Here is a 12,635-nt window from a genome sequence, read left to right on the forward strand (position 1 = left end):
GGGGAAGCAATGCGTTTATAAGGGTTACTTACAGAAACAGAGAGGACTCTAAGTCAGCAGCTCCATCCCACCATGCTCAACTTCATGCTGTTTAGAAACACTTTTTTTTTTTTTTTTCTGTTGCTCTCTCTGAGTTATGAGTTTCAGGTCTCTCACATTACAGATATGGAGACAATGGCTCGGAGGACTCAGCTTGTGCACAGTGTGGCGAGAGCTGTGCACCCAAGGCTCCTGGATGTGGTTATTATACAAATTACACACACACACACACACACACACACACACAAATGGCCAAGATAGTGACTTTTGAACTTGTCAAATACCTGTGGTAGAGGAAAAAGAGATAAAAGAAGTTGTTTTCCTATTCCAGGAAGTAAAGTATGTGCTTAGGCCCAACATCTTCACAGCCCGAGGGTCTTACAGGGATCCATGGAGATTCAAGGACTGTTGGGCAGGGCTATGCCTCATGCTTCCCAGAAAAAAAAAAAAAAAAAAAAAAAAAGGATACTATCCTGAGGAGCAGCTGCTTTGTGTTCACCTGCACAGCCTTGTTCAAGAGGCCACATCTCCAAGACAGTGTCAGCGGCAGCCTCCGAGGCCTCCCTCACACAAAGAGAAAACACCCAGCTCACATGTTGCTCCCTGATCTTCTGAGTCAAGACTCTCAGAAGCCTCTGGCTTTGAATGAAAAAACAGTATGGCCAGGGCCCAGAGGCCTGCTCATTGGGCTCTGGTGGGACGTATTCTGCCTCATTCCCCAAAGCAACAGCTTCCTACTGTTGCTCGGTGGGATGTATGCTGAAAATGATGGGCTTCACATCTTGGCCTCAGTCTGCTTGAAAAGAGACCAGTCAGAATGACAAGAAGTCATTTCCTGAAAGCTGGAGGGAGGGAGGGATGGAGTAGAGACATACAACAGACAGGGTAGCCGTTAGCTACTGGCTATCCGTGTGTTATTTATGGAACTGTTTGTCCACACTTGGGCAATGCCAATTAATGAGGAGTTAAAGTGGCTCGGGAGCCAAGCCTAAGGCCGCTTCTAAACCACTGTCCTATGACTGTTTAGTCAGTGTGTGGGAGCTGAACCTTGCATCATTTGCTTAATGGATTTGTTCCCCCTTCCCCTGGAAACAGGAAAAAGAATGCCATCTTTCTCCCGGAGCCTTCAGCAATGGGGCTCAATCAAATCATTTTCCCAGCCTTGCCTGGCCAACAAAGACGTCTGCATGCTCCCCAGCACTGCAAACAGCCTTTCAGCGGCAGCTGGTCCTGGGATTAGGCTCCCCTCCCCCTGCCCTGGTCCCAGTGCAAATCCACAGATCTCCACGTTCATTCCCTCCCTGTACGTGGGCTCTTTGTAAATGGAAAGAGGAATGTGCCAAAGAAGACATTGCCTTCATCCCTGGGAACCAGGTAGGGAGTTTGATGTGTGGTTGCACCCAGCCCTGAACACTCTGCAAGCTAATCTAGAAAGCTGGTGAGTTTGCCCAGCCATGTGGACTTTTGCCAGAAATTGCTGACAGCTCCTTCTAGAAACTTAGCTACTCTGACAGTCTGAGGTGTCTCCTGATGTCTGGAGATCCTGATAACATTGCCATAGTGCCACCGGGCAGCTGCTCTTTTGATGAGAAAGCTTGGCCCATAAAATCTTTGAGTGAATCCAAGAATGATTCCTTGCATCTAGATGGCTGCCCAGGTCCCCTCTTGGCTGCTCAGCTGAGACTCACAGATATCTCCACAGTCAGTGGAAACCAGATATCTGGGTTGTTATCTCATCCTATACCTAGGCAAAACCCAGAAGTCAGGAGAAAAGTCACCAGCTATCTTTGGAAATTATCAGGCTTTTTTTTTTTCCCCATTACCTCTGTGAAATTCCCAGAAGAAAGAAACACACACTATAGTGTGTGTGTGTGTGTGTGTGTGTGTGTGTGAGAGAGAGAGAGAGAGAGAGAGAGAGAGAGAGAGAGAGAGAGAGAGAGAGAGAGAGAGAGAGGTGGGGGTGTGGAAGGGAGAAAGAGAGAGAGAACACCTAGTAAGGCCAAATAAATGTGGAGAGCTTTGGGGGCTGCTTGGCAGGAATCTGACATTGACCAAGGACAAGAAGTAAGTTTAGGCAGGAATCTTAATTTTAGGGTGGAGCAAAAGAAGTAGACTTCAGGCATGAATATGACTTTGGACTAGGACAGGGAAGTAGGCGGCTCAGATATCTTGGTCATCCTGATATGCCCTCTGAAACAGTGATCATGGGACTTTGCTTATTGCCTTGCTTGTTCCTTGACTATTTGTGTTTCTTTGCCCTTATTACTTGCATTTAACTAAAATGTTATAAAAGCAGATTAGGAAAAAATAAACCTGCCTCAACCTCAGAACTGGCTGGGGTCAGGCTACAATGTTGTCTAATTGTCTGTTTTCTCTTTAATTCTCACTCTTGTGCTGGAGAACCTGTTGACTGACTGAGCTGACTTGGCCAAATAAGTAAAGTTCAAGATTATAAAGATGTAAAATGTTTTTGACTAAAGCCAAATTATCTCAGGCTAGCTTTAGTTTCCTTTGAAACCCATTCATTGCCCACACCTCTGTCTGATCTAACATCCTAAGGACTACCAATGCTGCAGACTGGACTCAGTGGGTTTCTCAACCCGTGGGGGAATTCAGGGTCCCGGTACTCAGGTGGGCAAGGAGATGGCAGAAAAATGACAGACACTGACACACAGAGAGTGCTGTATCTGAATGTAATTTCTCAAAGGGAGCATCAGACTTGTAACATAGAAGAAAAACAAGGAAGTTAGGCGATACATCAGCCAAGGTACATCAGGATGCAAAATGGCTCTTTATACAAAACAGAGAAAATGCATACATAAAAGCTAACAGGAGCCAGGCAGTGTTTCCAACTGAAATAAGATCAGCCCTACCTAAAATCATCTATTCACGGGAGCCAGGTGAAAGGGCTAATACGCCCAGGTGCAATTCTGGTCTATTGTTAAACCCACCACCAGGGGTCTCTTAGTAAATACTTAATTATGCTATTCCTCTGGGCCTAGTGTGTGAGTGTTCTCTAATTCGCCCGCGAATAAGGACACCACACACAATAGGGTTCTTCTGCAGCAAGCTTTATGCGTCTTGAGAGGGAGAGCATAAGCTTCACAACCGGAGACCCCAGGCAATCCGAGCCCCTCCTTTTTATAAGAAATTCTCCCTGCCTCGGACGTGGCAAGCCATGATTGGCTCAACACTGATTGCCCCATCCCTGAGGCGGAGCTGCCCGGGGCGGGGATTTCCAGCACAGGATGTTTACGAGTTGTTATTGAGGAAATGACTCAGCACAGGATGTTTACGAGATAGTACTGAGGAAATGACTCAGCACAGGATGTTTACGAGATAGCGGCGCTCCACATCTCCCCCTTTTTTGTCTAATAAAACCAACTGGACACCCAGTATGAGAGGACGGGAACATTGGCCGAATCCTCTTACTCAGAGATGTAAGAACTATGTCCGCAAGCAACAACTAGGCTTGAGTGGGACCCGAAGTTGCTCCGACCTGTCCCTCTGCCATTTTTTCGAGGAGGGGAAGACTAGGGCAGGAAACCCCCACTAGACGGCATATTCCCCAGGTGGGACGGGGGGACCACCTGTGCGATGCATTGCTCTACAATCCTCTAGGGCTGCTGAAGCTCACCCGCTAAAGCGCGGGCAGCCAGCGACCAGTGGTGCAAATCAATTTTGTTTAAGCGCCGCCAACCATACCTGTGCAGATTGCCCCTGCTCCAAGGCAGCAAGCGCCTGGGATATCATGATTTTGTCTCTATTATTTTTCTTATATAATTTGCAAATTAACCATAAGCTAGATACCGATCCGAAGCAAAGGAGAATTCCAAACAAACCCACCCCCACCCATTCCTTAAAATAAGAAACAGCAGAAGAAATCCATGACGAAAAGCCTTCGGTCAAGGAGAGGTCAAGTCTGGTGGAATTGATTTGGACGATGGCCAATCTAAGTTTCTGGAGGGTTTGATCAAAATCAGACGTCCAATTATATAGCAGCTGTTGGGACAAACTCTTAGAAAGATTAGCGGCATATGTGAAATTATAGCATCATGTTTTTTGCCTTGTTCAACCCTTCCTCCGACACGATTTTTTCATTGGACAGGGTTAGGCCCAAATGTTGCATAATGTCTCTCCCCCAAAGGTTTACTGGGAGCGGGAGCACATAAGGTTCGAATTTACCCTTTTGTCCCTCAGGAGCCTTCCAGGTCAAACTCATTGAGCTTATGGCAGGGCATGAATGATATCCCAGACCTTGTAGAGAGTGGGACGATTTTGTAGTGGGCCAAGCTTTTGGCCACCAGTGCGTGGATATAATGCTTTTGTCTGCCCCGGTATCAAGAATACCTTCAAACCTTTTTCCATTTACTTCGAGGCAGAGTTTGGGCCTTTCATTCAGGGATACAACAAGGTAGGCTGAATCAGTTCCTGACGACCCCATCGTTTTGGGACTGGGGCCTGGGGAGTCCTCCCAGAGGGTGTCGGGGAGGAGCAGCAATTGAGCTATCCTATCTCCTGCACTGATGGAAAACACACCCCTGGGGCTGGAACATAAGACCTGTATTTCGGGGGAGTGTAGATGGTCAACAACCCCAGGATGGACCACTAGGCCCCGTAAGGTGAGTGATCCTCGTCCGAGGATAAGGCCCATGGTCCCAGGGGGCAAAGGTGACATTGGCTCTATAGGTACTGGTTGGATACTCATTTGGGGCATTAGTAGGAGGTCGGAGGCGGCGCGCAGGTCCACCCTTGTGGGTCTTCCTGGGTCGCTTCTTCCGCCATCCCGGATGTTCTGACAAACCGGTTCCCATATCTTTGAGGGCCCTGGGACCGTGGGCCCAGTGACCCGTTTTTTGACACATTGGGAGCAGGAACATTTAATGGAGGCAAAAGCCTTCCCTGTATATCTCGCACTGAGCGACATTGATCTGCTCTGTGGTACCCTTTACCACACCTCGTGCAGAGGGTCAAGACCCCCCCTTTCTTGTCTGGGGCTTTGCAATCTCTTTTGAAATGTCCAGGCTTACCACAATTAAAACAGGTCCGTTCACCGGTCTTCTTTTGTGGAGGATGCTTTTGTGCTAACATGATGGCGGCCGCGAGGCCAGTATTGCTAAGTGGACCTCCAAGCTCTCTACACACTCTTAGCCATTCTTGCAACCCTTTTGATTTTCTAGGAGCAATGGCATTCCTGCATTCCTGGGTGGCTTGTTCAAAAATCAGTTGCTCAATAAAGGGTCCTATCCCCTCTGGGTCCCCAAAGATTTTTCCTGCCGCCTCCACCATGCGTGCGACGAAGTCGGCAAAGGGCTCCTGGGGCCCTTGAACAATTTTTGTAAGCTGATTGGTGGTTTCTCCCTTGTGATTAAGTGACTTCCAGGCCCGTATGGCTGTGCTGGAAATCTGGGCGTACGCCCCCCAATGGTAATTAATTTGATCTGCGGCCCACGGGCCTTGGCCTGTTAAAAGGTCAAATGTCCAATCCCGCTGCTCTTGCGTAAGGGCTATTGCGTTGGCCCTGGCCTGGGACTGGGCTGCCTCATGCCACAAGGCTTTCCATTCTATGTATTGTCCCATGGTAGGCAAGGCGGCCTTAACCACCATTTGCCAATCACTAGGTGTCATGGCAGTTTGTGCCATTCTTTCAAGAATCATAATAGTAAAATTAGCATTGGGACCATATTTTCTTACTGATTCTGCAAGATCTTTTATCTGACTATAGTCTACAGGAGCGTAGATTCTCCCCCCTTCCTGTTCATAAACAGGAAACGCTAAGTGTAGCTTGCGGAGGATCCTTTGGGGAAAAAAGGAAGTTGTGGATGACCGGGCCTCATAAGGTGGGGGAGCGGAGGGAATGGCGGCAGCCAACAATCTCCTATCCTTAGAGAAGACACCGGACGCGGGCTTACTTGACTCAGGTCGCCCGCCTTCATCTGGGTGATACCTTTCTCCTTTATATCTAACTGCTTCTTCTTCTAACTCGCCCTCTTCCTCCGAGGTCAGTTTACTATCCTCGGTTTCAGAAGAATCCGAGGTATCTCTTAGGTGGAGGGCAGCCAGTTCTCGGGTCGGATATAACCCGGGCCTGCTGCTCCCCTTCTCTCCCTTTCTATTTCTCCCGGGAGGTCCTTTTTCACTTCCCTTTTTTGCCTTTTTTACGGTTTTTGTGCGCACACCCATCCTCTCACTACGCTCGGATTCTGACATACTTCTAAAACCTGCATAGCTTCTAAAACCTTTTGCCCTTTCTTTCGGGCTAGGAACCATACAACCAAAGCCACGAAGACGATAATTAAAGCCTCGGGCAATCCCTCCCACGGCCCAGTTAGTTGAAGGGAGTGCGAAAGGGTCAGGTAAAATTCAGGCATACCTTTCCGAGACGTAGTTCCTGCAGTTCTGGACCCTCCCCGTCACCGAGGGATCTCCGACGGTGCTCACGATGTTCTTTGTTTTCCCGGGTTTTCGGCACCAGATGTGAGTGTTCTCTAATTCGCCCGCGAATAAGGACACCACACACAATAGGGTTCTTCTGCAGCAAGCTTTATGCGTCTTGAGAGGGAGAGCATAAGCTTCACAACCGGAGACCCCAGGCAATCCGAGCCCCTCCTTTTTATAAGAAATTCTCCCTGCCTCGGACGTGGCAAGCCATGATTGGCTCAACACTGATTGCCCCATCCCTGAGGCGGAGCTGCCCGGGGCGGGGATTTCCAGCACAGGATGTTTACGAGTTGTTATTGAGGAAATGACTCAGCACAGGATGTTTACGAGATAGCGGAGCTCCACACTAGTGAAAAACATGCACCAGAGAAGTTCCATTCTACTAATGGAAGTAATCCTTTCATGAATAATAAAATACTCCAGTTCCTTCTTAAACCACAACCCACTTCTTTCTACTATTATGTAATGTAGGCTGCCATTCATGTCTGCAATGAGAATTCTAAGTTTACTATTTTGAACTAGCCCTGAGATTTCTAGCTCCTATCCAGTAAAATACTGCCAGAAAACATGCAAGACCCTCCACACTATTGCAGGGACAAATCTGGTTATGGGATACCAGAGACTCTCCAGGAGACAAGTTTCTGTGAAGCGTTTTGCCTCAGGACTGCCTGAGGCTAAGCTTTTGGACTCACCAGGCAGACTTCACTGGAGTGGGTGTGGCATACCAAAATCTTAGAATATATTCTTAGCTGACCATTAGTTTCTACCAATCCAAAAGCTAAAACTATGACCAAATAGCATCTGAAACCTGTAGTGGGCATTGACTTGCTTTGCTGTAGCACACCTGTGGCCTCTACCAGTGTATTCTGTAAGTCATAGAGCATCATCATGTAGCCACTTTCGTGGTGGAAGGTGGTATTTGGGGGAAATTTGGATCTCTGTTCCTGGGGCTGGTCACTTACTTTTGGCTTCAGAGTAAACTGCTCTTCCCCTAGAGGCAAGAACTAAGTTTTTGCATTATTTCCTGCATGTCTTTGCTGGTATAACATTTAGCAGCGTCTCAAGGGCTCTGTTATCAAGCTAGGGTTAACAGGAGCCTGAAACAAAGAAAGCCACAGTGAGGCTGTCCGCAGGAAAGAGTCCATGTCGCCTGCATCTCCAAGCCTGGGTTTAAATCACCTCATCTCTAATCTGTCTCTCATTCACTTCTTTTCCTGATAGATCCTCTCTTCCCTGGGAATTGCTGTGGTTAGGTGAGTATTACCAGAGGCCCATGTGTTAAAGGCTTCTTTCTTGTCTTGGCACTAGCAAGAGACATGGAACCTTTAAGAGGTAGGGTCTAGTGAGAAAACTTTAGTCATAGAAAGTACTATGAAGGGGACTATGGGATTTTCCTCTTTCACTCTCTTTTCACAGCTAGACATGACTGCTTCACCAGAAACCTGAAGCAATTGGACCCACTGACTGTGACCAAAATATTGAGCTGAAATAACCTTTTCTCTTTTAGAATGACTAGGCTCAGAGGTTTTTGTTACAGCAATGTAAAGTTGACTAACATGGGTGTGATGAACATTTAATACTTCAGTTACATGTTCTGGGCACTTTTGGTTCACATTGTTTTTTCTTAACTCATAGTGACAATATAGCTCAAGTTTCCTACAAAAAAAAAAAAGCAGACAGATACTTCTGTGCTAGTTATTTTCTGTTGCTGAAAAAAAAAAAAAAACAACAGCAGCGATATTTGGCTTATGGTTCAATGAGGTTAAGGGTCTATTACCAGCACTGGCACAGCAGGGAAGAATGGCAACTGGTAGACCTGGAGTTTGGACAAGGAAGTGAAGAGCTTACATGTTGAACCATAAGCACAAGGCACAGAGATGTTAAACTGTCAAACATCCAGCCTCCAGTGACATACTTCTTCCAACAAGGGTACATCTCCTAAACCTTCCCAAACAGTGCCGCCAACTGAAGACCATGTTTAAATGTCTGAGGTGATTAACTTATAAAGGGGAAAGGGTTATCTAGCTTACAATTTGGAGGTATAAATTGGACTAGATGGCTTACTTGGTCTCTGGTGGAGGGTACAAGATGGCAAGGGTATGCCAGAGCCAGCAGCTAGTAGTGAAAGGGTCCACAGTTCCCTTTGAGGGTATACTCCCAGTAGCCCAAAGGCCTCCCAACAGGCCCCACCCTGTAAAAAGCCACAGCATCTCCCAGACAGCCACACTGGGAAACAAACCATTGGTGTGTAGATGCTTAGGGAACAATGCTTGTATTACAAAACCCCAGCTCAAGGTGGTCAGTTATTAGAGTAAGGATGCTAGAACAGGAACTGGAGTGGCTTGGGGGAAACCTCACAAATACAGCGTGGATGGAGGAACTCATGGCTCAGGAGCAGCTATAACTGAAGTCATTCTGTACTAGCCCTGTTTTCCCTTTCAATGTCTACCACAAATTTTCATAAAGAACCACCATCAGAGGGCCACATGTGGTGGCAAATGCCTTTAATCCTAGCACTTGGAAGGCAGAGATCAACCTGGTCTACAAGTTGCAGGACAGCCATAGCTACATAGAGAGACCCTGTCTCAATGAATGAGTGAATGAATGAATGAGAATCAGCATTTGAGTCTTCTAGAAGTCCCTGGTACAACCAACCACCAACCAGACTATGCTCAGCAGTGTTAATTCAGTGTCCATCCAGGCATCTCAGTAATTCAGATTCTTGAAGGAGTTTTCTTCTCTCCTCCATGTGCCACGATGGAGGCGGGCAGCTTTTCCTTATGATGTTTCATCACAGTAAGGCTGATTTCTCAACATAGTAAAGTTGTTTCCTCATCATAGTAGGGCTGTTTCCTGCATCCCTTACACAGAAATAGCTTTAATGGCTTACCTTTGTATGGATAGTCTACCAGGTACCTTGGCTTTTGTTATGGTCTGTTTGTGCTACTATGACAAAATACCTTCATCTGGGTAAGTTATACACAACATAAATTTGTCACTCAGTTCGGAAGTACAAGGGAGTGTAAGGTCAAGGAAGTTACAAATGTAATGACTGGTAATGGCCTCTTTTATGAGGGTGCTAATTTCAGTGCCCAGGTATAGGTCAGTGGTAGACTGCTTCCCCAGCATATACAATGTCCTGGTGTTGTATTTATAGTTTCATTGCTGTGAAGAGACACTATGATCACAGCCACTCTTATAAAGAAACACACTTAATTGGAGCTGGCTTACAGTTTTGGAGGTTTAGTCCATTATCATCATGGCAGGAAACATGACAGAACAGGCAGGCATGGTGCTAGAGTAGCTGAGAATTCTACATCTTGATCCAAAGGCAGCAGAAGGAGACAATGTCCACACTGGGCATAGCTTGAGAATAAGAGACCTCAAATCCTGCCCCCACCATGACACACACTTTTTACAACAAGATCACACCTAGTCCAACCAGGCACACTTCCTAATAGTGCCACTCCCTATGGGCCAAGCATTCAAACACATGAGTCTATGGGGGTCATACCTGGGGACAAGTCCCAGCAGTGGGGATAGGGGAGGCACTAACGTAGGCCTTTATTTTTCAAAACCTACTTTAATAAGGGTTCTTAAATACATTAACTTCACCTTTAGCCCATCACCCACCAGAAGTAGTAGAAAAGATATAGGGGAGATGGACCTCTTTAGAAATAGCTCTTTGGGGAGACTCCAATCTTTGTTGTCAGGATATCTACTAGAGGGAATCTACTTTGTTGCCAGTTCAGTCTACTAGCAAACCACCAAACATAAATCAGCACCTGCAATCCAGCCCACTCGGCAGACACCACACACAAAATCAGCAGCAGCCGCTTGATCCATAATAAACCTCCATGCACGTCCTTGGAAACATAAAGAAGCCAGCAGAATATCAGGAGTTCTTTGGTGAATCACTCTCTGTGTAGTAGATCAAGCGAAGATCTTGCAATGCAGAGTGAACATCATGCAAGGCCAACCAGTACATGAGCATTGTCAGCAAAGACTAGCAAAGCGAGGCAGAGCAAAGCAAACCAATGCTAGCCTTGTCCCAGCATCTGTGGGGTTATATTTATAGTCTTTCTAAACATCGTGTATCCTTTCACAGGTCTGCTTCCGCAAGACATCCTCTCACCTGTGTCTACTTCAGCAAACATTCTTTCATGCATCTGCTACAGCAAAACATCCTTTCACCTGTCTGCTCCAACAAAACATCATTATGACCTGAGTGTCCAAAGAAACCAGAAATTTCCACTTTGCACTAATCCCATTTGTGTGCCCTCATTACCTAACTACCTCCTAAATGCTCCACATCTTAATTCTACCATGTTGTAATTACGTCCCAGCACAAGAATTACAAGGACTCCAATATTCACACCACTGCAAATGTATTTTATTTGCTCGCGGTGTAGGCGTTTTGTTGTAACATGAAGTTATACAGCACACCTTCCCTTAGGGAAAACAGAACTTTCAAACACTGGAGTGTACATTATGCAAATGCTCTAAAGAGCAATCGGCCTGCCACTTTCAGTTAAGAGCAAAGATGCATATACTGTTGCTCCTCTGCATCTGTGGAGAAGTTGGTCCTGGACTCTCTCTGAACAAGAACATCTGGGGATGCTCACAGGCCTTATGCAGAACAGTGTAAGATACACATCACACCCTCCCCTATTCTTGAATCATCTCCAGATTACCCTTAATTCTTAATTCAATGTAAGTGTTTGAAAATAGCAACTACATGAATAGTTACTGTACTACTTTGTTTAGGGGATAATTGCAAGGAAAAAAAATACTTGACGAACTCCATACAGACAGCATATTTTGTCTGCAGTTGGTTGCAGTGAGGATGTGGCACAGAAGGCAGAATAAACATTAGGGTGCAGTGAGTTCATACAAAAGACACCACAGAAAGGGTTTGTGCAAAATGTAACAACAAAGTAGCAGCAACCTAACCCTCCTTGGGGAGAATAAGCTGGTTTTTACACTCAGTGCAGCAGTTAGACTGAAGGTTTTCAAGCTGGGAAACTCTCAACCATGTCTGAGTAACATGACATTGAGAGGAGAAAGTACAGTGGGTTATCATTTATGTGCATCGCAGACATGGTTGAAGTAGTAGTAGAGGCTGGATATATGCACCGTGCAGTAAAAAGAGACCTGACACTGAGACACGCTGAATGGCACAATTGGCATCTTTGCTTGCTGGCTGGGGATGGGCAGCCCCGGTGGGTGCTTTTGCTGTATCTGGTTTTGTTTATTATTCTGAGGCTGGAAATGGCACCCAGTGCCTTGTGCGTGAGAGTTTCTATTCAGCTCCACCCAGGTCCCACGTTTAAAAGAGTGAACATTGCAGTGGTACAGTGAAATGGTGATACTTTTATTGTAGTGGGGAGATATAATTAAGTGTAGTATATAGACATCAGTTATGTTACTTTTTGTATATTTGACACATTTTATGGATCACAAAGAGAACTTGTATAATTTCTCAAAAACAACAACAACAACCACAACCAAACACCCAACTGAAAAGCAGTGAAGAGATGTATCAAAACATCCAACAACAACAACCACCAAACACCCAACTGAAAGCAGTGAAGAGATGTATCAAAACAACAACAACAACAACAACCACCAAACACCCAACTGAAAGCAGTGAAGAGATGTATCAAAACATCCAACAACAACAACCACCAAACACCCAACTGAAAGCAGTGAAGAGATGTATCAAAACATCCAACAACAACAACAACCAAACACCCAACTGAAAGCAGTGAAGAGATGTATCAAAACATCCAACAACAACAACAACCAAACACCCAACTGGAAAGCAGTGAAGAGATGTATCAAAACATCCAACAACAACAACCACCAAACACCCAACTGAAAGCAGTGAAGAGATGTATCAAAACATCCAACAACAACAACAACCAAACACCCAACTGAAAGCAGTGAAGAGATGTATCAAAACATCCAACAACAACAACAACCAAACACCCAACTGAAAGCAGTGAAGAGATGTATCAAAACATCCAACAACAACAACCACCAAACACCCAACTGAAAGCAGTGAAGAGATGTATCAAAACATCCAACAACAACAACAACCAAACACCCAACTGAAAGCAGTGAAGAGATGTATCAAAACATCCAACAACAAC

The sequence above is a fragment of the Mus caroli genome, unplaced genomic scaffold (genome assembly GCF_978045245.1).
Source record: "Mus caroli unplaced genomic scaffold, Mus_caroli_1 scaffold_15, whole genome shotgun sequence".
NCBI classification, from domain to species: domain Eukaryota; kingdom Metazoa; phylum Chordata; class Mammalia; order Rodentia; family Muridae; genus Mus; species Mus caroli.